General features: G+C 39.6%; 1 protein-coding gene across 5 annotated transcripts in view; it reads right to left on the bottom strand.

Annotated features, from left to right (window-relative positions):
• RABGAP1L (RAB GTPase activating protein 1 like) overlaps positions 1-19,199 on the bottom strand; it is a 774,838-nt gene extending 755,639 nt beyond the window's left edge. For 3 of the 5 annotated variants that reach the window (XM_030303093.1, XM_030303096.1, XM_030303095.1), the window contains exon 1: positions 19,047-19,193. The gene's annotated coding sequence lies outside the window, so the exon portion shown is untranslated. Of the gene's footprint in view, positions 1-19,046 lie in introns of all 5 variants that reach the window. The other 2 variants (XM_030303098.1, XM_030303097.1) reach the window with 2 other exon arrangements.
• Between the last annotated feature and the right edge of the window lie 6,299 nt (positions 19,200-25,498).

Here is a 25,498-nt window from a genome sequence, read left to right as displayed (position 1 = left end):
AAAAAAAAAACTATAAAATTTAGAGTCAAAATATTACACCACAAATAATTTGTTGGTTATATGGTAAAAAATGAGCTTTATAACAGAACAATTAGAGATTATCACTTTACCCAGTGATCAATCTCAGCATCACTAAGACAAGGACAATCAGACATGTGCCTCCAAATATAATGTATTATGATCTACACACCAACAACTATAAATACTGGTGCCCAAAATGCTGTAATTTAAACAAACTTTCAGGGGTGCCTGGGTGGTTCAGTCAGCTAAGCAACTGACTCTCGATTTCACCTAAGGTCATGACCTCACGGTTCCCGAGTTTGAGCCCCTCATTGGGGGCTCTGCGCTGACAGCATGGAGCTTGCTTGGGATTCTCTCTCTTCTTCTGTCTCTGCTCCTCCTCTGTTTCTGTCTGTCTCTTGCTCTCTCAAAAATAAATACACTTAAAAATTCATATTTTTAGGAGCACCTGGGTGGCTCAGTCGGTTAAGTGTCCGACTTTGGCTCAGGTCATGATCTCACAGTTGGTGGGTTCAAGCCCCACATCTCTCTCTCTCTCCTATCTTGAAGCCCTAACCCCCAATACCTCAGAATGTGACTATATTTGGAGGTAGGACCTTTAAAGAGGTGATTAAGTTAAAATGAGGCGATTAGGGTGGGCCCTAATCCATTTTGACTAGTGTCCTTCTAGGAAGACACAGAGACACCAGGGATGTACACACAAAGGAAACAACATGTGAGGACACAGAGAGAAGGTAGTCATCAATAAGCCAAGGAAGGAGAGAGTCCTCAGATGAAATAAAATCTGCCAACACCTTGATCTTGGACTTACAGTTTCCAGATCTGTGAAAAATATTTTCTGCTGTTTAAGCTGCCAGTCTGTTGGTTTTTTGTCATAGCAGCCCTAGTAAACTAATACAGACATTTCAGGTACAGGTAGCAAAATGTTGATACGGGCTTGGCTTTTTATGATCTAAGGAATTGTTAGTTAGGTGTGAGAATGTGAGAATGTGATTATAGTTATGTAAGAAAATGGTTTTTTTTTTTAATGTTTATTTGAGAGAGAGACAGAGTGTGAGTGGGGGAGGAGCAGAGAGACAGAGACAGAATCTGAAGCAGGCTCCAGGCTCTGACCTGTCAGCACAGAGCCCAAAGCGGGGCTCAAACCCACAACCCGTGAGATCATGACCTGAGCTGAAGTCGGACGCTTAACAGACTGAGCCCTCCAGGTGCCCCAGAAAATGTTAATTTTTTTAAGATGCATTTAAATATTTAGGTATAAAATAAATCAACTTCTGTAATTTGCAGTGACCTACCAAAAAAAAAAAGAGATGAAGATGGCAAATAAAAACTGTTCAATGTAGATGATTACATGAATATTAAGTAAACTACTCTTTCTTATAAATTTGAAACTTTCTATAATGAAAAGTTAAAAACTTATCTGTATGAAACTGATTTATGGAGAAAAACTGATCATACAATAGAATGATTCCCAACTAAAAGACATTAAAATGAGGAACAAAAGGAATACAAAGATACACAAAACTTTAATTATACACTCAACTATTTGTTGAGTGCCTAGTATGTGCCAAGTACTATATACAGGGAGGTAAACAAAAGAGACGTGGTCCTGTCTAATCTAATAGAGGAAAGAAATGTAATAAACAAAATAAACAGGAATAAATATAAACAGAAGAAAAAATATATAAATATGTAAGTTTTTAGAAACAATCTTTTTTTTTTTTTTTAACAAATTTCTCTTCCATCTCTAAAAAGGAGTTCCTCACAATTCTATTCTGGGTCTCTTCTATTCTACTTAGTCTCAATTAGCACATTTCAAACTCAAACATCTCTCTCAAGTTTTATAACCATATGTCATATTGCCTATAGATATCTATAATATTTACTGCATAGACATCAAAACTTGAGCTCATATTTTCTTTCCCCAAAACTCTGTTCCTCCTTTAATCTCTCCTGATAGAGGCCCAAAAACCAATGATTCCTTCTCTAACCCCTAAATTTAATATATCTCAAAGTCTTATTGATCTTACTTCACAAAAACTTAAATCTGCTTATTCCTCTCCAACTTCACTACTTCCACACTAGATCACTTACCTGGATTACTGTAATCATTTTCTAAATGGCCCTATCTCCAACCTTACTTCTCTCCAAATTCATTCTACCTACAGTAAACAGACAACATCTAATATCACCATGTCTTTGTTAAACAAGATTTTTAAATCACTTTTTCCACATACTGAACCATATTTCCTTCAAGCATCACTCAAAAGCTGGTCCTGAAATAAAACTAGCCCATAGGAGTAATTCTCCCAGCTAGTTTAGAAAACAAAAGTTACATGAATTAAAAACAATAGTTACAATGATTTGGGAAGCATAGGGTCCCAACATATATGTCCCAAATATCACATGTATTTTTATTTGCTAAATCTGGCAACCCTAGTTATACTAACAAGATTATCACAGCTAACAAACTCTGACTTATTTATACTTTTTCATTATAAAGTTTACTTACATTTAGGGAAAAAATCCCATAATCCAATCACACTAACACAATTAGCATTTTAGTGCATTCTCTGTTTCTTAATTACTTTAAATTTTATACTCGCCCTTCCTTAAAAGACAGGCATTTCCTTATGTTAACAGTCAGTGTAATTATTTTCATGCTATATAATGGTTCTCAGAATAGATGGATGATAAATTTCCTACAATAGAAGACTTTAAGTTGCTTCCGGTATGCTGTTATTATAAATAATGCTGCTCTGAATGTTCTGCAAACACCTGGGGTGTTTTGTTTGTTTTTTTTTTTTTTGCTTTGTTTTTTGTTTGTTTGTTTATTTTTGAGAGAGACAGAGAAAGAGAATGCAAGTGGGGAAGGGGCAGAGAGAGAGAGAGACAGAGAGAGACAGACAGACAGACAGACAGAATCCAAAGCACACTCCAGGATCCGAGCTGTCAGCACAGAGCCCAATGTGGGGCTTGAACCAACGAACCCTGACCTGAGATCATGACCTGAGCTGAAGTTGGATACTTAACTGACTGAGCCACCCAGGTGCTCCTACAAACACCTGTTTTTTATCTCTTTCCTCTTTTTCTGTAGTTATTTCTTTAGAATATTCTCAGAAGTGAAATTACTAAATCAAAGGTTTAGTAAAAGGTTATGAGCACTCTAACAATTCTAGATACATATTGCTAAATTACAACTCACTAGCAATATTTGAATATGCCCACTTTACTAAAATCTAACCAGCCTTCCATACAGCCTTTACTGTTCTTTAAAAAATTGAAATAGGTATAAAATAGCCTTTCATTTTGTTTTAATAAGCCTTTCTTTGGTTACTGATAAGATCTAACATTCTTCCACCAGTTGCTTATATTTCCTCTGCTATCAACTGCTCATTTCCTTTACCCATTTCAAAAAATGTTTTTGTTCTTTACAATAATAAAGCTTTCCCAAGTGAAGAATGAAAGGGTCAACTGTCTAAAATTCTAGTCACATGGACCAAACAAAAAACTATAGTTTATTTCTTCAATCCTCATCTTCCAGAAATTAGTACAAACATTTGTTATATACTCTCATTGTATATACATATATTATCTCAAGTTTCATGTAAATAACTTTCATGATTAAAAATAATTAAGAAGCTGAATTGACTCAAATTTCCCGATTTAAATACCAAAAAGATCAGTTCAACCCAATACTTGGATATGCCAAAGAATCTTATTTAATTTGAGTATAGAAACAGAAATCATGTTGCAGACCTAATCTCTTTAAATAATCCAGAAGGAACTTGATTCTGCAATCAGAGTTGATTTTCCAATACTATCAGTAATCCTGCAAATATAAATATGCACGACTGGTTTCAATAGAAGACAGGGTAAGAAAGTAATTAAGTAACTCAGCACAAATTCATCTATACCATTAGAACAGAACTCAAAGCTCAAAAGCTAAGAGGAGGACTTTAAATGTCAGGGATTTTTGAGATAACCTAATTTATCTTTCCTCCCCCACCCGCCACCCATTTTGCAAAGGAAGAAACCAAGGCAAAATGAAGTCAAACAACTTTCAAGAAAGTCTGAAAGTTAGTTAAGGGCAAGAATATCTGCTTCATTCTGCAATCAGCAAAATTTTATTGAGTGCTTTATTCGAAGCTCGAGAGATACCAAAAGTAGGAAAAAGTTAAGTCGTTGCTCTCAAAAAGCTTACATGCTACGAAGGGGTGGGAAGGAAGGAAGGTAGGAAAGAAGGAAGGACATTTCTATGACAGGGATAAGTATTTTGAGGACAACGTGGCAGAGCATGACTAGATCAAGGGACCACTTCAGATTGGGTGGTTTGGAAAAGGCTTGGAGAAAATTAAAAGCAGAGATCTGAATGACAAGAAAACAGGAACAGAAAAAGAGAAGGAGAGAACATTCTGATTAGAGATTCTCTTATATCCAAGCATTTCTCGAGGTACAGCAAGGAGTAAAGGTGGGGGAGGCACCAATGTTTTCCATTTTGTTTCTTTAAGATTTTATTTTTAATTAATCCCCACACCCAATGTGGTGCTCACACTCACAACCCTGAGATCAAGAATCACACGCACCACCAACTGAGCCAGCCAGCCACCCTGGCAATGCTTTTCTTTTTTTTTTTTATCACAACATGGACCATTTAAGTAAAAAGGATATTACAAAAAGATTCAATAATAAATATGGCACAAACATGTTTTTCAAGTGATACACAAATCGAGATAAAATATTATCACAGGAAAATATCTTAATGATGATTTCACTTCATCTACTTAGAGTAATTAACCAACATTTCAATGATCACATTTGAAGGTGACAAAGTAAGCACATTTTAAGATTTATTGGTAATTTTTTAAATCCTTAGAAGATATTAGTGAAAGAATTAGGACAAGATAATTCTAATGAAGATTTTGAAATAAGATTTAAAAATTAACATTAATCAGAAACTTCCATTTTCAACTTTCCCATTACTTTTTGACACCAGCATATATAACACCTTAGGACTTTTTTCCAGCAAAACTATAGATCTTAAATGATGCTAGGGATATTGGGGTCAGAGAATAAGATGGTTGTTTCAGCCAATAATTCTGATCTTTTTAAAAATCAGTTATTTTTAATACATGTATATATTACTTTCCCCACCTCAGTCAAGTTCCTAAAAGACATGGTTTACGCCTCGTACTTCTATACATTTCCCCACAGCACCACCACAGGGCCTTGCAAACAGAAGAGATACAAGGAAATGGCAGCCCCGCCCCCCGCCCCGCCACTGGGGCAGTAGCAGCAGTACAGATCTCAACAGCTTATGGCATTAAAAGAGAAAAAGATGGGGGTAAAAATATATCATTCTTGGATTATCTTAACATAACATCACAAAGGAACAAGTCAACAATCCATAAGCTTTCAATAAACTGGGCTCAGCTCAATGAAAAATAATTATCTAGTAAAGTAAGTAGTTTAGTATCATAAGCATTTTTAATAAATAAAAAGCCACTCATCTGCTTTATGAGATTTTAAGCCAGAATATAAATGTTATGCCACATCTGATCAATCTGGTTCTACCCTAAGCCTTCACATAAAGCCACAGGCCCTCCCCATCCATGTTTTCTGTGTGAGGTCAAGATCACTGGGATAAAATTTCTTCTCTCATTCCCCAGATCATCCACGTATCCCTCCCCCTATTTTTTAATCTTCATTCATTTCTTTTTTAAATGACCTCTATGCCCAACATGGGGTTCAAACTCACAACCCTGAGATCAAGAGTTGCATGCTCTACCAACTGAGCCATCCAGGTGCACCTCACTCCCCCTATTTTTTGGTTTGCTGTTGTCAATTAAAGTTACTAAAAGTAAGGCATACTGAGGATTCTGGCTCGGTAACAGAGCCAATAATACCTATCATGTATAGAGCACTTTCTATACACCAGGCACTCTATACACTTTCTATACACCTCTTTTATTTCTTAAATTTCATAGAGTCATGAGCTATTATTACTTTCATTTTACAGATACATAAACCCAGAAGTAAGGTTATTTATCCAAAGTTCCACAGCTAGTAAGTCTGTCAGATTCAGGATCCTTTATTCCCCAAGAGATCAATAACAATCCCATCATAAAGTAAGATGATGGCAATATGAGGCATAACCACCAACACAAATGAACAAGGTCAGAAAGCAGCAAGTCCAGGAAAAGAAACTCTACAATCTTTTCCACCTACTTTAAACACACAGCCATTGGGGCGCCTGGGTGGCTCGGTCGGTTAAGCATCCGACTTCGGCTCAGGTCATGATATCGCGGTCCGTGAGTTCGAGCCCCGCGTCGGGCTCTGTGCTGACCGCTCAGAGCCTGGAGCCTGTTTCAGATTCTGTGTCTCCCTCTCTCTCTGCCCCTCCCCTGTTCATGCTCTGTCTCTCTCTCTGTCTCGAAAATAAATAAAAATGTTAAAAAATAAAAAAATAAACACACAGCCATCATAACAATTACAATCTTGACAAGGGCTAGATAAAGTTTTTCTGGTTGGTAATTCAATTTGGAAACTAAATAATTTGCTGCCATCTAGCTCAAAGGTTGTATTTTTATAAACTAGTTATTATTCATTTGAAGAGATTTTCATTTAATAAGGTTAATGACAGACCCAGTTCAGTTCTAACATAGTTTACAAATTCACTTAAAAAGTGTTACTGAGGGGTGGCTCAGTTGGTTAAGCATCCAACTTCAGCTCAGGTCATGATCTCACAGTTCGTGGGTTCGAGACCAGTGTGGGGCTCTATGCTGACAGAGTCTGGAGCCTGCTTGGGATTCTGTGTTTCTGTCTCTCTGCCCCTCTCCTGCTCATGCCCTGTCTCTTTCTCTCAAAAATAAATAAACGTTTAAAAAAATTTTTTCTTTAAGCCTATACCATAGTCTAATGCAGAAACAGGTAAGTTACAATACAATGTGTTAGTATCACAACAGGGAAGAAAACAGAATGCTCTGAAAACACGTATACTAGTCTACGGTTTCAGTGAAGGCTTTCCAGATGATGGTATCTATGCTAAGACCACAACTACAAGCCACCCAGAAGAGAAAAGAGATCTAATCCACACTCTTTAAAAACACCTGGTACTCAAATGGTCAAGAAGCCTAACTCTGATACCTTATAAGCAAATCATTTCTAACCAATGTTACATGGCAAATACTTTGCTGAACTTTGTCTAGTATTTTGTAAACTCTGCAGGTCTCTGTGTGTCATATATAAGAAGAAAACTCCACGGTTATTCAAAGCCCTTTGGAAATCAATCATTCTGGATCAGCAATTTGATAACTGAAGAGTTTACCCTCTGGTTTCCTTTTTTTTAATTTTTTTTTAATGTTTATTTATTTTGAGAGAGAGAGAGAGAGAGCGAGCAAGGGAGGGGCAGAGAGAGAGGGAGACACAAAATCCGAAGCAGGCTCCAGGATCTGAGCTGTTGGCACAGAGCCCGACACGGGGCTCGAACTCACGGACCGTGAGATCATGACCTGAGCCGAAGTCGGACGCTTAACCAACTGCGCCACCCAGGTGCCCCAACAATTGACAACTTTAAATGAAAGTTGTTTAAAATGAAAAACAGGGGCGCCTGGGTGGCGCAGTAGGTTAAGCGTCCGACTTCAGCCAGGTCACGATCTCGCGGTCTGTGAGTTCGAGCCCGGCGTCAGGCTCTGGGCTGATGGCTCAGAGCCTGGAGCCTGTTTCCGATTCTGTGTCTCCCTCTCTCTCTGCCCCTCCCCCGTTCATGCTCTGTCTCTCTCTGTCCCAAAAATAAATAAACGTTGAAAAAAAAATTAAAAAAAAAAATGAAAAACAAATAGCCTATTGTTGACTAGAAGCCTTACTGATAATGTAATCAACCCATATTTGACATGTCATATGTATTATATACTGTATTTTTACAATAAAGTAAGCTAGAGAAAAGAAAATGTTATTAAGAAAATCATAAGGCGGAGGTGGGGAGGGCGCGCCTGGGTGGCTCAGTCCAACTTCAGCTCAGGTCATGATCTCAGGGTTCGTGAGTTCAAGCTCCACATCAGGCTCACTACTTAGCACAGAGCACAGAGCTTCGGATCCTCTGTCTTTCCTCTCTCTGCCCCTCCCCGACTTGCACTCTTTCTCTCTCAAAAATAAAATAAATATTAAAAGTAAAAAAGAAGGAAAATCATAAGAGAAAATACATTTACAGCATTTACACTTACAGTAAAAAATCTGCTATAAGTAGACCTGTGCAACTCAAAACCACATTGTTCAACACTCAACTATATTCCATATAAAACAACTTCCTATGATAAATACTTTAATGCCTTCATAAATGTACTATACAGACCATATAGTTAACCTTCTCTTGGTAAGTGAGAACCTGACAAATTTTGATTATTACTCTATATACTATTAGAAATACAATGGATACCTTAAAGCTAATTAGGTTATGCAAGGCTGTTTTCCTTATACTATCTATAGTTTTTAAATTTTTTTTTAATGTTTGTTTCTTTTTGAAAGAGAGAAAGAGAGAAAGAGCACAAGCAGGGGACGGGCAGAAAGAGAGGGAGACACAGAATCTGAAGCAAGCTCCAGGCTCTGAGCTGTCAGCACACAGCCCAATGCAGGGCTTGAACTCACGAGCAGTGAGATCATGACCTGAGCCGAAGTCGAACACTTAACTGACTGAGCCACCCAGGCACCCCTTTACTTTTGTTTAATTTTTTTAATGTTTATTTTTAAGAGAGAGAAAGAGACAGAGCGCAACTATCTACAGTTTTTAGACTCGTTTTTTTTGTATATAGTTTTTCTATTCTGCACTGCTATCATGTCAGCAATCTCACTGTCCTGTTATCAGTATGTATGCTTACGACAACATCTCACCTCTTCTAAATTATTCCTCCTTCTAATCTGCTACCTTAGAAACAAGCATATTTAACATAAAAATAAGTTATCGGTGAGAAATAAAAAGATTTATAAAGAATTAATTATAAAAATGACATCTACTCTGGGGTTTTTGCAAAATTCAGAGAAATGAGGAGCTGCCTACACAGGGTCTACATAGGTAAAGAGTTACAATTTCAAATCTTCATACCTCTATCTAAAATGTCTCTCTCAGGGCGCCTGAATGGCTCAGTCAGTTAAGCAACTGACTCTTGGTTTTGGCTCAGGTCATGATCTCACAATTTGTGAGTTCAAGCCCTGCATCAGGCTCCACACTGACAGAAAAGAGCCTGCTTGGGATTCTCTCTCTCCCTCTCTCTCTGCCCCTCCACCGCACATGCTCTTTCTTTAAATAAATAAACTTTAAAAAAATAAAAGATCTCTCTCATTTAAAAAAATGAATGAATGAATGAATGAATAAATAAATAAAGTAAGTCTCTCATGCCTTCTTTCAGCTCAACTCAGATATTTCAGGCAGCCTTACCTGAAATCCTAGGCCAGGGTACATAACACTCTGAAGCTTTCCTGTAAGACACATCCTATGCTGCCCCGTCCTCGCTAAACTCCACTGTTTTGACGTTTCTCCAATATGACTGTCGGCTTAACTAACAGTCTCTTACCTGTGCTTCTTATGCACAGAACCCATACTCTGCCTTATAAATGCTGTTGAATAAAACAATGTCAGAGAATGAAACTGAATTTATGGCCATAAAGCCATAACATTCCATATAATAAAAATGACCTTTCATACCTATGACAACATTACCTTTCTTCTCCCAAATACACATTCGGGAAATCTAAATTTAAGGGAAAGTAATATGAAAAGTATTAAATACAAGCATGTGACAATACACTATTAAAATCTTTTACCCACCTCACCATGAAAAATACCTTTTTATCTTGGAGGGAAAAAGACAAAAATGCATAGCTACATTTTTTCCCAGGCAACTACATACTTCTGCTCAACCTAAGTGCAAAAAATTGACATTAAAGAATGGTGACTGTTGATGATCCAAGCTAAAAGTTATCTTGGCTGTATCTAGCTACTTCAAGTTGTTAGAAGAATAAAAGTCACCCATTACAGGACTCATATATTCTTAATCTTGGAAGGGTCTTAGAAGTTACCTCATGTTATTTAATATACTCTTCCTCATTGCAGAATAAATTCAACTTGCTAAAGATCATCCAATCCACTTGTTATTCAATAAACCCCTATATTTTTTCCTTCATCTTTCATTCACTGATCCTGTGGACCCACACAAAATAGGTCTTCTGTGCAAACAGCCTTTCAAATATTCATCTGTTCAACTTATTTTATGGTTCATTTTAGTAATCAGAAAGTAATTTAAGTGTTTATCTATTTCCAAGACTTCTTTGGCTCCTCAAAAGTAAATGGGGCACCTGGGTGGCTCGGTCAGTTAAGCATCTGACTCTTCATTTCAGCTCAAGTCATTACCTCATGCGCTCATGAGTTTGAGCCCCACATCAGGGCTCATTATTTTCTCATAACCACCCTATGAAATAGGCAAGATAAGTATCATCACCCCCATTTAAAGAATCATTGATACTAGTTGAGAGTCACAATGAGGCAGATTTAGGAGCAATCATCCACTTGTGAGAAGGATGATTTTAAGCAAGTTACTGACCTTCACCATTTCCTCATCCACAAACTGGGAATAATATTATACTAACTCCTACCCCACACTGTTATTGTCAAGATTAACTAGAGAGTGCACAGTATCTTATATAAGTAATCCATTAAACCCTCAATGTTAGTTCATTATTACTCAATAAAGAAATCACTTTTTTGGTAAATAACTTTTTCTCTCTGAATTTCACAATAGCAGTAGATCAAGAATTAAGGTCATGTGTTCTACATACCTTGTCTTCCATAAAATCAAAAAATGATTTTAGCTATTTGCAGTTTAATGATTATTTTTGCCCATATTCATACCCCAGCCCAACCAAAATTTTTAAAATCTATTATTATCCTCTTCCAAATGAAATTCTCCAAAATGCAAAAATCACTAAAGCCCTCTATTTTAAAAAGTAAATTCTCCTCTGTGTAATATAATAAAGTTTCACTATGATTAGCATGCAAACAATGAAATTTTTATGCAAAATGGCAAGTATCACATTAATTGCTAAACAAACTGGTTTCTCTAACCTATTGTTAAATTACCTTTTAAAAAACTGTATCTGGTATCTTCAAATGGTAGAGACTGCTATTTTATTGTTTGTGAAACCAACTGTAGAAACCTGTTTCATCCATCAAAACTACTCACAATGTAGACAATATAAAATGCATTTCAGAATTAAAAAGAAAAAAAAAACTTGAGGCCTAGACTCATTCACGAAAAATTAAGTTACATAACTCATGCATAAAAATGTTATAGTTTGTTAGTATAGGTAAACAGACAGTCCTAGGATTTGAAGAAGAATAATAATATTCTAGAATACTGAGGGAAAAAATGGAGAGAGGAAACGAGACATTAACTGAATTGCAATTCAGTACCAACTTGGGGCACCTGGGTGGCTCAGTCGGTTAAGCGTCCAACTTCGGCTCAGGTCATGATCTCACGGTTCACGAGTTCGAGCCCCACATCAGGTTCTGTGCTGACAGCTCAGAGCCTGAAGCCTGCTTTGGATTCTGTGTCTCCCTCCCTCTCTGTTCCCCCCCTGCTCACACTCTATCTCTCTCTCCCAAAAATAAATAAAGATTTAAAAAAAAAATTCAGTACCAACTTGATAGGCAGTAATTTATCTTTACACAAAGACTAGGACAAAGGCAAATCAAAACATTAGTCCAAACATACACTCCTTAACAGTAGGGCACATATCAGACAAAGATTTAAAATGAAATAATACAGGGGGGTGCCTGGGTAACTCAGCCGGTTAAGTGTCCCAACTTTGGCTCAGATCATGAGCTCACAGCTCATGAATTCAAGCCCCAAAGAGCTGACAGTGCAGAGCCTGCTTGGGATTCTCTCTTCCCGTCTGTGTCTGCACCTCCCACTTGCCCTCTCTCTCTCAAAATAAATAAGTAAATAAACTTAAAAATTTTTTAAGGGGTGCCTGGGTGGCTCAGTCGGTTAAGCGTCCAACTTCGGCTCAGGTCACGATCTCACAGTCTGTGAGTTCGAGCCCCGCGTCGGGCTCTGTGCTGACAGCTCAGAGCCTGGAGCCTGTTTCAGATTCTGTGTCTCCCTCCCTCTCTGCCCCTCCCCTGTTCATGCTCTGTCTCTCTCTGTCTCAGAAATAAACGTTTAAAAAAAATTTTTTTTAAATAACATGAAAGAATACAGTTCATGAGGGAAGAGCTTGGTGGAAATAATAAATGAATGAGGTCTGATGGCCTCAGAAGCCAAAGTAACAAAAATACTATAAAACACCCTAAGGAAAAAAACAGAAACCTAAGAAACCATATTGTCTGCCAGTATATATATATAGGTTCCCCTCAGTGGTTGACTTTTCACTAAATTAAAATATATCTATTTAAAATGCCATACCAAGATAAATTTACTACACAGAGAAACTACTCAAGGAAATTCCTGATTAACCACTAGCGATTTGCATTTGTTCAATGCTCTTAGCATAGGACCTCAAAATGAATACATCTTGAAGCACAGAATAAATATTCTGTATGGTTTATCAAAAACTAGTATTATATATCTCTTAAATCTGCAAAAGTGAAAACCACAGGTCTGTAGTTTTTCTAAAAATAGTGTTTGTTCTTTGCATCCCCTGTGGTGGAAGTCTGATTTTGAAGTCTTGCGATTTTGCTTACTACTAAAAAATAGGACAGAATATGGGTGTATATGTGGGGTAGAGGAAAAGTTGAGAAATCCTTCACTGATACATGAATGTGTCCTACACTTGCCTTTTTAAATGTGCTCCTTTCCTGGAAATTTGGCATGCAAAAAGTCCCTTTGGGTTTGCATTACTGTCATATTTGTCACTGTTTCACATGATAGCCTTCAAAGAGTATGACCACTTGTTCTTAGGCATTTGCCAGGTAGACCATACTCTCACTACAAATACCAACAATTAGTGGGTGTGTGCATGTCTGTATACATACATAATACACATTTTTGCATATGTGAATACCTGTAGAAAACACACAGCTTAAAGACATCAATATCATATAAACTCTATTTGTGAAGCCTAACACATCTCAAAAAAAATTAATTAAAAAAAAAAAAAAAACAACCCTGTGCTGACACGATTAGCTACTCCATTCAACTGGTGTGAGGTATCTGAGGCATGCTGCATCTGAACTCTTATCACGCTATTTGGGGTGTGCTATCCTGTGAAGCAGTTCATATGAAACTGCTGAAACCTTCTGAAATGACAGGACAAACTTTACGTATCAGAAGCTTAAATAAATGAGGAAAACAGAATGGCAAAGACACAATTCATATTTATTCTGGAACAAAAGCTCATCCTAAAAATTCTTCGTCAACCATCCAGAAGTAGCCCAGCTTCTACCAACTAAGCAGTTATTTACTGTAGCAACTTCATCACCAAGATTACCAAAATTTTCCACATGCTTCTACCAGTCTGTGTATTTGTTGTTACCTGGGCAACACTCTAAAAGGGCTTTTACCTTTACAGAACTGAGAGGTCAAAAAGAACTAAAGCTTCTTCAAATTGACTGTGCATCATCTTACTTAGAAGCAGTAAAGTGTGAAATCATCTGAAGACAGAAAAGCTTGAGAGCTATCACCAGTCAATCTGATTAACAGACATACCTTACTGTCACTTATGTTCATTTCTAGCCATCTAATTCACCTGTGGAACAAGGCAAGGTCCATCCAGGACTTCAAAACATCCTCAGTCATACAGCCTGTCAAATAGCATAAATGCTGAAATTCTTTGAGTAAAAAAATAAATAAAAATAAAAATCTATCAATCCCTCACATCTGGATGTCATATAAAATACTTTGCCTTGATGCCCTAAATTCTGAAAGCTAGTCAGCCCAGTCATGGATCTGTAAAGACTACCTTTCTCCCTGAACCAGATCTGCCTCCAAAAACTAAGATCCATCCATTCTGAAATCACATTTTAAAGGCACTTTGAAAATACTTTCAAAACTGCTCCCTCCTCTACTACAGCCAATTTGATGCTATCTGGCAAAACAAAAAATAATAGTATCTCCTCACAAAGAAAATATTTTCCCTTACTTTCCAATAGTTTTAGGATTGGAAAACACAAGGTTGCTTCCTTAACACTAATAATTTTTCCCTTCAGCTTTTACTGTAAGAATACTCAAGTGTTCTCTGGGTCATATTCTAATCAGGAGCAAGGCATATATATAAAGCCTAATGTTAAGAAGTACTACTAGATGACTCCAGAGTCAAAAAGGAAAGATAAACTGAAAAGCAGAAAGGAAAACTGGCATTTAAGGCTCTTCACCATCTGATGCTCTTTCTTGCTTAGTCCTTTCCCTCTTGATCTTTGATCACCCTTGGCCCCTGGTATAGAAAGGCCTTTCTTTACATACTATTTGTCCTATTTCCACATGTCCAAATCCTACCTATTCTTCAAAGCACGGTTAAAATGTCACCTCTTCCCTTATCCTTACAACCAAAAGTAATCGCCCCCTCCTGTCTCTAAATTCTTAGAGTGCCTTATCTTTATTTCTTTACCACACATTACTTTCTGCCTTATAGAAGCTTTGTTTCCATATCTAATCCCTACATAAACATAAAGGCCTTAGGGTCAAAGTCCATGCCTTATTCAAACTCTATTCCAACTGCTTAACCAATGTCTTGCACATAGTAAGCGCTTCAACTGAGCTACATAAATGGCTTGGGTTAGTAGAGAAGTCCACTAGAAACAAGGCCAGATTACTAGGATTCTGCAGACCCGGCTTTACTAGTAACTAGCCATCTGACCTTGAACTTCAACATTTTGGTATGTTCACCTGCAAAGAGGAGAGGGTGGACCAAACCAGTTTTTAAATATAGACTGTTATCTATCATTAGCTGGCTATAAAATCAATTTGGGAGTCCAAACCCAGCATTTTTTTAAATAAATGAAGTGTAATAGAAAACATCAAAGTGTGTTGTAGGCAGTAGTGCGCAGAAAATGTTTAAAAACCGGCTATATGAAGCGGAGAAAAAGGCCCTGAACTATATACTTCTACATGCTCTCACACCACGGCCAATTTCAAGCTCATGTCACTGAACATGGAGCGAGGGAGGAAGACAAAGCCACACTGCTTCTACAAGCCAGTACAATGAGCCAGTTCCAGCAAGGTCCTGAAAAGATAAGTATAGTTTTGCCAAATTTTCAACTTTGTACACAGGCACATGGGGTGGGTGGGGGAGTGTTAAGGTATAAAACATGTTTCTTATTGTAAGTTCCAGTCAAAACAGTTTCATAAATGTTCAGCTGAACAATCTCCTAGTCTCTTCCATGTGTCCTCCACAATGCAATAAATCTTACTCTGAGTTTGGTTATATACATAATCTCTTTACCACCAAAATGTATTTCTCCTCAGAAATGAGAGTTACAGAGATCCCTATTGATATCAACAGACAGCAACTTACAGGGAGTGGAAATTTGGCTTAGGAAGTATCAGCAAAGGGCCAAGGTTCTCAGCCTTTGTTCAGCCCCACACACCTTAGGGACAAAACACACTCCTACTAGTAACAGTGGTTCATTTAGCAAAGGGTTAGGGGAGAGAGGAGGAGAGGAAGAGAAAATATATAATATGAAAAAAAAAAATCCAAGTAATTGTGACATTTGTGCCCATGCCCCCACCCCACTGAGAACCCTAGGTACAGAAAAAAACAGTGCTATAAAAAAGTTAATTTCTATATCTGATGTTTTCCAGCCAAATTCTCCAGCACAAGCTTGCATCCCCAAACAAGACCTCCCATTTCTGAGAATTCCCTACTAGAATTAAGTTTTTGCCATGGACTAGAGACATGTACTTGTTGAATTTAGAACAGGCAATGAGGGGAAAAAAAACAAAACAAAACAGCACATCCAACAGTTGATACTCTGGGAAAATTAGGCTTTTATTGAAAAAAAAAACTTTATTTCTTATTTAAGCTTACTAAACTAGGTAAGGAGAGGGGAAGTTTCTTGAATATATTCTTGGCTGTTCTAGACAACAACACAGTCTGTAACCAGATTTTTCATGAGTGTTTATAAAGAATTGTGTTTTCTATTTTTAAAGCTATTTAGAAAACAAGAAGGCTCAGAATTTCAAATAATCGTAGCCCAAATCTAACTCCACATCAACTAATTATATGCCTAGAAGCTTCCATGGAAAATCCCCAAAAATTACACCAAAAAGTACCAAAATCTGACAAAAAGGAGTCAGCATGAGCACAAACGTGCTATCCTCAATTATGGCATCCTACCTGTTGAATGAGTGAATATGGAAAGTAAATGAAATATGAAAAGTTGAATGTTGAGATACAAGTTCTGCTAAATTCCATGAACTCTTCCTTATTAGGGGTTCACTGACATTCATGTATTTATACCCAATCTCAAATACTGACCAAAGCGAAAATTATTCACCACTCTGAAAAGGCACAAGTCAAGAAAGGCCTTCTTCCATGTTCACAGTATTAAATCTCTCCTCCAAAATGTATGTTTTACCATAACTCAGGCTCAAGTCAGTACTTTCTCTGCCTCCACTGTTAGTCATGGCAAATGCTCATAAGACTATCTTCATAAGAAGCTGAGCTACTTTTGCAATACCAGAGGCTGGAACAGCTTTTTTCTGCTGGTCAGACTCAGACCCGGTGGCTGACCTATTCCTACAAAGCAAGAGCTATATATGTGCATTAACTCATTAAAACTTGTGAGACATAGCAAAAACAAAAACAAAAAAACAACAAAAAACGCTCTGTGCCTGGGAATCCCACAGACTACAGTTTCTACTTTATTCTCTAAACACCCTCTTTCTAGCCATAATCATCCCCACACCTCTTCAAGACAATGGTAGGATGGAACGCAGATCCAGTTCTATACCCTCAACGCAAGAAATTTTTGCTAGTTAGCTACTACTGTCTTCAAAGTTAATCTCTTGAACTTGGCTGTCTCCCACTCATAATATTTTTGCTTGGCACAACAGAATTCCTTAACTATTCCATTAAGAATGGATAAAAGGACTTTCAGCTTTAATTCTGTATCATCTGAGTTCAAATAAATATAGAATTGAGTTGAAATCTGGGTTAAAGCAAAGAAAAATTTTTTAATTACAACTTTTTACAAGTCACAAATTTTACGCTGGTAAGCTGATAAACATGAAAACTTTTTTCATATGCCTTATAAAATTGTTTCATTCAAAAAATAGTATAATAACTACTAGAGTGAAAAGAAAACTATCTAAATCATGAAACAGGAACAAAAGGAACAAAAACTCTCAGAATAGCAAAACCATAATACTGTATATTAAAGTCCCCATCAAATAACTCAGGCCAAAAAACAACAACAACAACTTCACACATGTATTGTCACACCTTTTTATGCTAGGTGGTTTATTCACCACATGTCCCAATAGTACTGGGATCTACTACCTTGTTTCCAGCTTTCTAGAATATAATGTAGGCTACATAACATGTTCTCATATCAGCATTGCCCAACTACATCCACTTCTCCCAAGATGACTTATTAATACATAATATCAGAGCACATTTTGAATTAATATACACACCAGTCTAACTCACAGTCTCAACTAACTCACCAAACAGGTGAGCATTTAAATACAAACGGATGAAATTCATCTGGTCTTGCTCCTTTGCAATTTCATTGTGAGTTTCACATGGGGCTCTTTCTTGAGATAATGAATCATAGGCCAGTTTTCCCAGTGCTAGCAGCTGGTGGACCAATATTTTCCATGGACAAAATCCACTTCCAATTTGACTACAAGCAAACTTCATTTTTTATTTTCTGACATCATAGTATTGGCTATTCTACAGTACAGAAGCCATATGTAAACACTGCTATAAGAAAAGTCAGAATGTTTTCTTGAAATTGTGTTTTCAGAACTGTAACAAGCAACCACCTACCTCCCACCAAGTACAAGAAAATTTAAGTGTATTAAAAATCCCTAAACCTTCCAGTACTAAAATGCAGGCCTTGAAATCAGTTTCCAGTCACCGCTGAAATCTCTCCAGCAAGCAAAAGTTCTCCTTACCACTAATTAGCATAATGAGGTTGGCTCTTCTCCTCACTTGCAGGAAACCCTCAACTCTGCAAGTGACCACCTACGTTTTGGTACATTTTCTAAGATAATCGTGAGAGCTACAAGGAGAATACACAAGCACCTGGACGCACTGCCCCAGGGTCAGAAACAAACCCTGTCAGTCCAGTCCTCTAGCACTCGGCCACCTTCTGCTGGCTGGTAGCCCCTTTCCACATGCTGACGCACTGCCCAGCCCTGCACCGTTGGCGACCCGTGCAAAGTACTAGACCAGTCTCAGAAACTTTGACTCAGTTATCAGGACACTAAGCACCCACACCTGGACGGAGGACTTTCGCGGCCAGGAGGTCAACTCTGAAGCGGGGCATTCCTTGCAGGTAGAGATCTGCCCAGGACGCAGCCCCTCCCAGACTGCAAAACCACAAGCATCAACAGCAAAAGCGTAGCAAAGTGCCGGGCGGAGGCAGGGGGAGCGCGAGGGCGAAAGCGGTCACGAACAGAAGCCTGTGTGGGTAAGCAAATACCCCAACCACACGCCCCCCGGACGCGGGGCTGCAGGGACCTCGAGCCAGGCGGCAGGCAAGGCGCAGCGGCGGAGGCGGCGGCACTGTCAGGAGGGCACAGCTGGGGGCGAGCGCCCAAGTCCCCACCCCGCCCCCAGGTGAGGGGCGCCCCGACTCCGCCCGGGCCGGGAGAAGCGACCAGCAGGCAGAGCTGTGGGGTCCAGGAAGCGACCGACAGTCCCGGAGCCCCGGTGCCCTCCTCCCCGCAGTCCTCTCGCATCCCGTGCTCGGCCCGGCCCCCACACCGACCCTCCCACGGCTCAGCCCCGGCGCCAACACCCCCGGCCCGGCCCGCGGCTCCTTGCCGCCCGGCCGCCAACCCGCCCCTAGGAGGCCGCCCTCGCCTCACCTCCTTACGTCTCAGCGGGCAGGGCCGGAACAACTCTGCCAGGCGCCCACGTCCCACCCGCCGCTCCGCGCTCTGCGGCCGGGCCCGTCCCGTTCACTCCGTGGCCGCCAGAGCCCTGGGAGGGCGGAGGGAGCAAGGCGGAGGGAGCGAAGAGGGGGGGAGAGGGGGACCGCCCGGCAGGAAGAGGCGAGGGAGGGGGGCGGGCCGAGGAGGAGGCGGGCCGGGAGCGCGCGCGTCAGGGCCCCTCGGCGCGGCGTGCGCGCTCCTGAGGGCGGAGGCGCCTTCTCTGCCCTCGGGGGCGGCGCGCACGCGCGTACACGTCCCTGCCTGGCGGAGGTTGGGCAGGGGGCGGGGGAGCGAAGACCTGATAGAACCTGGGTAGTAAGAATAGGGACCCGGAAAAGGGCGGGAGGCCCTCGCCTGGCGTTAGAACCCTCCGGGGAGGTAACCGCGCCCTTGGGGCCAGCCGGTTCGAGCGCGTTGAGGGGCCTCCCCGGGCCCCGGTCAGGGTAGGTGACGGCCCTGCCCAGTGCTTAGCCAGTTCTTAGATAATTCTAAGTTTGGGGCGATTGTGTTCCTGCTCAGGAACCTGGTTTACGTGTCTTCACTCTTAATGCACAGTAATCCTCAGGGAAGTCACCTTAAACAATAACTTTTTCTCGCCAGTTTCTCTTCTGTGCCTTTCTCAAGGTGTCTTGTGTGCTTGCGAAGCACTCCCTTCCTGGTTCGTCGTGTGGGACTCGGGAGATAGAAGAGGGAAAATACCTGCTGTGTACTTATAGGTAGAAAACTGGCCCTCATTTTATTCTTGGGAGTAGATAGACATAGTAGAGTGAAAAGAAACCAACTCTTTCTCTTCTACAAGTATTGTGTACTGAGCCTTCAAGTGTAGGTATCCTCCTTCCTAGATCCTGCAGCCAGAAATGAACTGTAAATTTTCCTAATTTCCATAGCACTTTGTTTCTATCGGTTTGTGGCACCGCATATATTCAACCTTATCTAGGTAAATCTGTGCAATATTTTATCCCTCTAGAGAATCCTTGAGGACCTGCTTCATTCATTTTTCTATCTTACACAATGCCTAGCAGAGTGCCTGACTCACAGGAAGTACTCCATAAATGCAATTGTGTGAATAAGTGCCTTTGGTGCAGCAAGCTTTCAGTGTATGTCCAATGATTTGAGCTCTAGAATGAATTGTTTAGTTTAAAATACTCCCCCCTCTGTCCCCCTTCAATTCCCCTGCTCTCATTTCCCCAATTAGATCCGAAAACTGCTCTGAGACATATGATATTTGTCCAAAGTCCCTCTCTCTTTTTTTTTTTTTTAACTTTTCCTGATTTAAATGTCTAGAGATACTAGGACATATCAAGAGTATTACAACTATTCTCTGTTTCCCCTGCCCTTCTGGGCTCTTTCCCAGAAGGTCCTTTAACCTCTGTATTCCAAGAGTCTACCTAGCTCTGGCCCTGACTCAGTAAATGCTGGAAGTTTGATATTTAATAAAATTAGGCTTAGAACAACTCAAATCATCTGTATCTATTAATAAACAAGTACCTATTAGTAAATAAGCTGATAAGTACCAAACCTCTACTAAATAAAGTACACGTAAAGTTACACTGGGGACCATGAGGAAGTCAACAGATGAAAGACATAGTTTCTACCTTCTGACAGCCTCTCACTGGACAGAAGCTTTTTGACAAAAAGGGCAAACTCTGACCTATGGCCACATGTTACACCTCTGATCACCAGGGGTCATTGTGCAAAACTGAACTGTTCTTCACAATAGAACTTAGATAAGAGATGCCATAAGAGAACCTAGATAAGAGACAAGTCACAACAGAACCTAAATAAGAGACAGTGAGGGTGATTCGGTGTAAACTCATCCTCACCACCAAGAAAACAATTTTAAGTACATGCCAAAGAATAAATAACAGCATCCTTCATATAATGTGTGCTGCTCACTTCTCTCCCTGCTATGGCTTCCTTTGCCATTAGCAAATGCTAGCAGCCCTAGTCCTTGAAAGAGCTAAAGCTCTCACTTTGGAGGAGGGTATTATGAGCATGGCTCATAATATGACAGAAACTAGTAGCCTAGGTCCAGATCTAATGCACAAACATGTTGGGTTTTGTTTTGTTTTGTTCGGCCTGCACAGTACTTAAACTAGCCAAAGTTAATGTTAAAAGCCAGAAGATTTCATAGGCATTCTCTTTTAAAAAAAAGATTTGGAAACAGCGGACCTACATAGTGACAATTGGCTGGCTACAGGACATGTGTTCTCTCCTCAAAGTCTCTGTATTCCCTGGTGTACCTTATCTTACCCTGTTTCTTTCAGGTGGGCCTGCAATTCCCAATTTGATAATATTGGGCACCTGGGTGGCTCAGTCAAGCATCTGACTCTTGATTTCAGCTCAGGTCACGATCTCAAGGTTCGTGAGTTAGAGCCCTGCATGACAGCACAGAGCCTGCTTGGGATTCTCTTTCTCTCTCTGCTCCTCCCTCACTCATGTTCTCGCTCAAAATAAATAAATAAATAAACTTTTTAAAAAATGATAAAATTTAGGGGTGCCTGGGTGGCTCAGTTGGTTAAGTGCCTGACTTTGGCTCAGGTCATGATCTCATGGTTCGCGGGTTCAAGCCCCATGTCAGGCTGAGCTGACAGCTCGGAGCCTGGAGCCTGCTTCAGATTCTGTATCTCCCTCTCTCTGCCCCAACTTCACTTGTGCTGTCTCAAAAATAAATAAACATTAAGAAAAAACTTTTTTTTAAAATTTTTTTTTCAACGTTTATTTATTTTTGGGACAGAGAGAGACAGAGCATGAATGGGGGAGGGGCAGAGAGAGAGGGAGACACAGAATTGGAAACAGGCTCCAGGCTCTGAGCCATCAGCCCAGAGCCTGACGCGGGGCTCGAACTCACGGACCGCAAGATCGTGACCTGGCTGAAGTCGGACGCTTAACCGACTGCGCCACCCAGGCGCCCCAAGAAAAAACTTTTAAAAAATATAAAATTTTATAATATCAAAACCAAGAAATAAGTTACATATTGAACAAAATGGAAGAATTTATTTATTTTTAATTTTTTAATGTTTATTTCTGAGAGAGAGAGGGAGGTACAGAATCTGAAGCAGGCTCCAGGCTCCGAGCTGCCAATAGAGCTCAACGTAGGGCTCCAACTCAGGAGCCTTGAGATCATGACCTGAGCCAAAGTCAGACGCTCGACTGAGCCACCCAGGCACCCCTGGAAGAATTTAAATCATGGTATTTAATGGCGGGAAATGTATATCTTTTATATTGGGCATTGTTGGTTGACTCCCCAGCATGCATTTCTACCCCTCTGCAATTGTGAGGCAGCTAATGATTTGAATGGGAAAAGCTCTCGCTCCAGCTCCAGGTGTGGGCCCTAATTGATTCCATAACTAGCCTAATCTGGTCTCCACCTAACTCTGTCAAGGATAGACACTAATGCAGATCTAAAGTGGTCCAATCATAAGAAAGGCCAGATCTCATGTTTATTGGGAGAAGGAAAGTGCCCTGTTTCCTACTCTGGTTAGTGTGATAGATGAACCTAAGTCCTATAATTACTGTGGCCACTTTGCTACCATGAGGGAAGCCAGCCTGAGGATAAAGCCGACATATAATAGAAAAGCTCAAACCCAGCTTGAAGCCTACCCCTTTCCAGATTTACTAAGTTTCCTGGGCCAATAAGCTTTCTGGACTGTTTAAAAAGTTCAAATCTGGGGCACCTGGGTGGCTCAGTTAAGCATCTGACTATTGATTTTGGCTCAGGTCATGATCTCATGGTTCATGAAATCAAGCCAGGCATCAGGGCTCCCTGTTAATAGCTCAGAGCCTGCCTGGGATTCTCTCTCTTCTCTCTCTCTGCCCTTCCACTTCTCACACACTCTCTCTCTCTCAAAATAAATAAACATTAAAAAATTTTCAAACCTGGCATTTTATTGCTTGCAGCCAAAGTTAAGTTTTCCATGCAAGTTACAAAAGAAAAGGCATTATCCAGTTCTTCTAAGGATACATTTTCAATGGATCAATAGGTAACAACCTGCTTGGTAACAGTGTAAAGGGTCTTGAAGGTAACCACCCCCCAAAACTCTCTGACTAGGTTACTTGATGCCCGAGAATTCATCACTATACTTTCTTTTTAACAACTTAAATCCTGTGCCCTCTTTAAATCTACTTTCCCTGAGAAGAGGACTTCATGACTCTAATCAGTAATCTTGTATAAATGAGTTTATCATATGGTTTTTGAGTGGTTTTTTACTAGTGGGAAGATTAAAAAAGAGACGCTAAGAATCTGAGAGATCAAAGGTGTCATAGAGGAGACTATAGATACAGAAAACAAACTTTTATGTTTCAGTTTTATGTAGGGCTGAAACTCAGAGTAATTCAGGCAAATCATACTAAGCCCAAATGATAAAGCAAACCTATATTAAAATCACACTTTTAAAATTAAATAGGAACAAAATTAGGGGCACCTGGGTAGCTCAGTCGGTTAAGTGTTCGGCTTTTGATTTTGGTTCAGGTCATGAATATGTGTCATGGGTTTGAGCTCCGCATCAGGCTCTGTGCTCGTGGCACAGCACCTGCCTAGGATTCTCTTTCTCTCTCTCTCTCTCTCTCTCTCTCTCTCTCTCTCTCTCTCCCTCTCCCTCTCCCTCTCCCTCTCCCTCTCCCTCTCCCCCTCCCTCCCTCCTCTCTCTCTCTCTCTGCCTTTCCCCTGCTTGCTCGCTCTCTCTCTCAGAAATAAACATTTTTAAAAAGAACAAAATCAGTATATATGTAGGGATCAGAAAATTTTCTCAGCAGTAAAGTAGGCAGAGCCATAAATCTCTCTGAAAAAGAATAAATGTACAATTTTTGTAATTTGATAAATAGAAAGTACACATACCAGAAACTGTTTTTCCCATACTTTGTGGCAAGTATCCAACATCCATCTCACCATCAGAGTCCTCTACTTTGATCTAGGCCAGTGATTCTCTTTAACATATAACAAAATCACTCTGGGAGTTTATTATTAGAAAACGTAGACCTCTATGTTCAACCTCTAAGAGATTTAGGGGACTCAGGACTTCTTTTATTTTAACTCTTTATTACAAAAATGTTTAAGCACGTAAAAAGTAGAGAGAACAGTATCAGTCTTCAGGTGCTACTCAGCTTGGAAAATGATCAATATATGCCCAATCTCCTCTTCCCCACCCCTCATGTGGATTTCACCCATAAATTCTTCATTACATAGTTCTAAAAGATAAGAATTTTTTTTTTTTGCAATCAAGAAAATCCAGAATGTGGGAAACTCTACAGGGCCAACCACCAAATTCCTTCAACAAATAAATTACATAAACAAAAACAGAAAGAAGGATGTCTTGAACTTGCTTGTTGATTTTGTTTTTAACAGCTTCATGTGATATAAATGACACATATAAATGACATGTGATAGACTGCAATTTATTTATGTATTTATTTATTTCCTTCCAATATAGTGTACATACAGTGTTATATTAGTTTCAGGTACACAATATAGTGATTTAACAATTCCATACATCACCATTGCTCATCACCACAAGTGCACTCCTTAATCCCCATCACGTATTTAACCCATCCCCCTTCACACCTTCCCTATGGTAACCATCAGTTTGTTCTCTATAGTCAAGAGTCTGTCTCTTGGTTTGCCTTTCTTTTTTTCCTTTGTTCATTTTGTTTTGTTTCTTAAATTCCGCATCTGAGTGAAATCATGTGGTATTTGTCTTTCTCTGACTGACTTATTTAGCTTAGCATTATACTCTCTGGCTCTATCCATGTCATTGCAAATAGGAGCATTTTATTTTTTATGGCTGAGTAATATTTCAATGTATGTGTATACCACACCTTTTTTCATTCATCTATTGGGCTGCCCCCATAATTTGGCTATTGTAAATAATGCCATTATAAACATAGGGGAACATGTATCCCTTTGAATTAGTGTTTTTGTATTTTGGCAATAAATACCCAGTAGTGCAATTCTTGGATCATAGGGTAATTCTACATTAAACGTTTGGAAGAACCTCCATACTTTTTTCCCCAGTGGCTGCACTAATTTGCATTCCCACCAACAGTGTAAGAGGGCTTCCCTTTCTCTGCATCCTCACCAATAACTGTTGTTTCCTGTGTTGTTAATTTTGGCCATTCTAACAGTTGTGAGGTGATATCTCACTGTAGTTTTGATTTGCATTTCCCTGATGATGAGTGTCGTTGAGCATCCTTTCATGTGCTCTTGGCCATCTGTGTGTCTTCTTTGGAGAAATGTCTGCTCATGTCTTCTCCCCATTGTTAAATTGGATTACTTGATTTTGGTGTCTTGGGTTGTATAAGTTCTTTATATATTTTGGATACTAACCCTTTATTGGATATGTTATTTGCAAATATCTTCTCCCATTCAGTAGGTTGCCCTTTGGTTTGTT

This window comes from Lynx canadensis, chromosome F1 (assembly GCF_007474595.2).
Source record: "Lynx canadensis isolate LIC74 chromosome F1, mLynCan4.pri.v2, whole genome shotgun sequence".
NCBI classification, from domain to species: domain Eukaryota; kingdom Metazoa; phylum Chordata; class Mammalia; order Carnivora; family Felidae; genus Lynx; species Lynx canadensis.
This window is presented reverse-complemented; position numbering and strand designations above follow the sequence as displayed.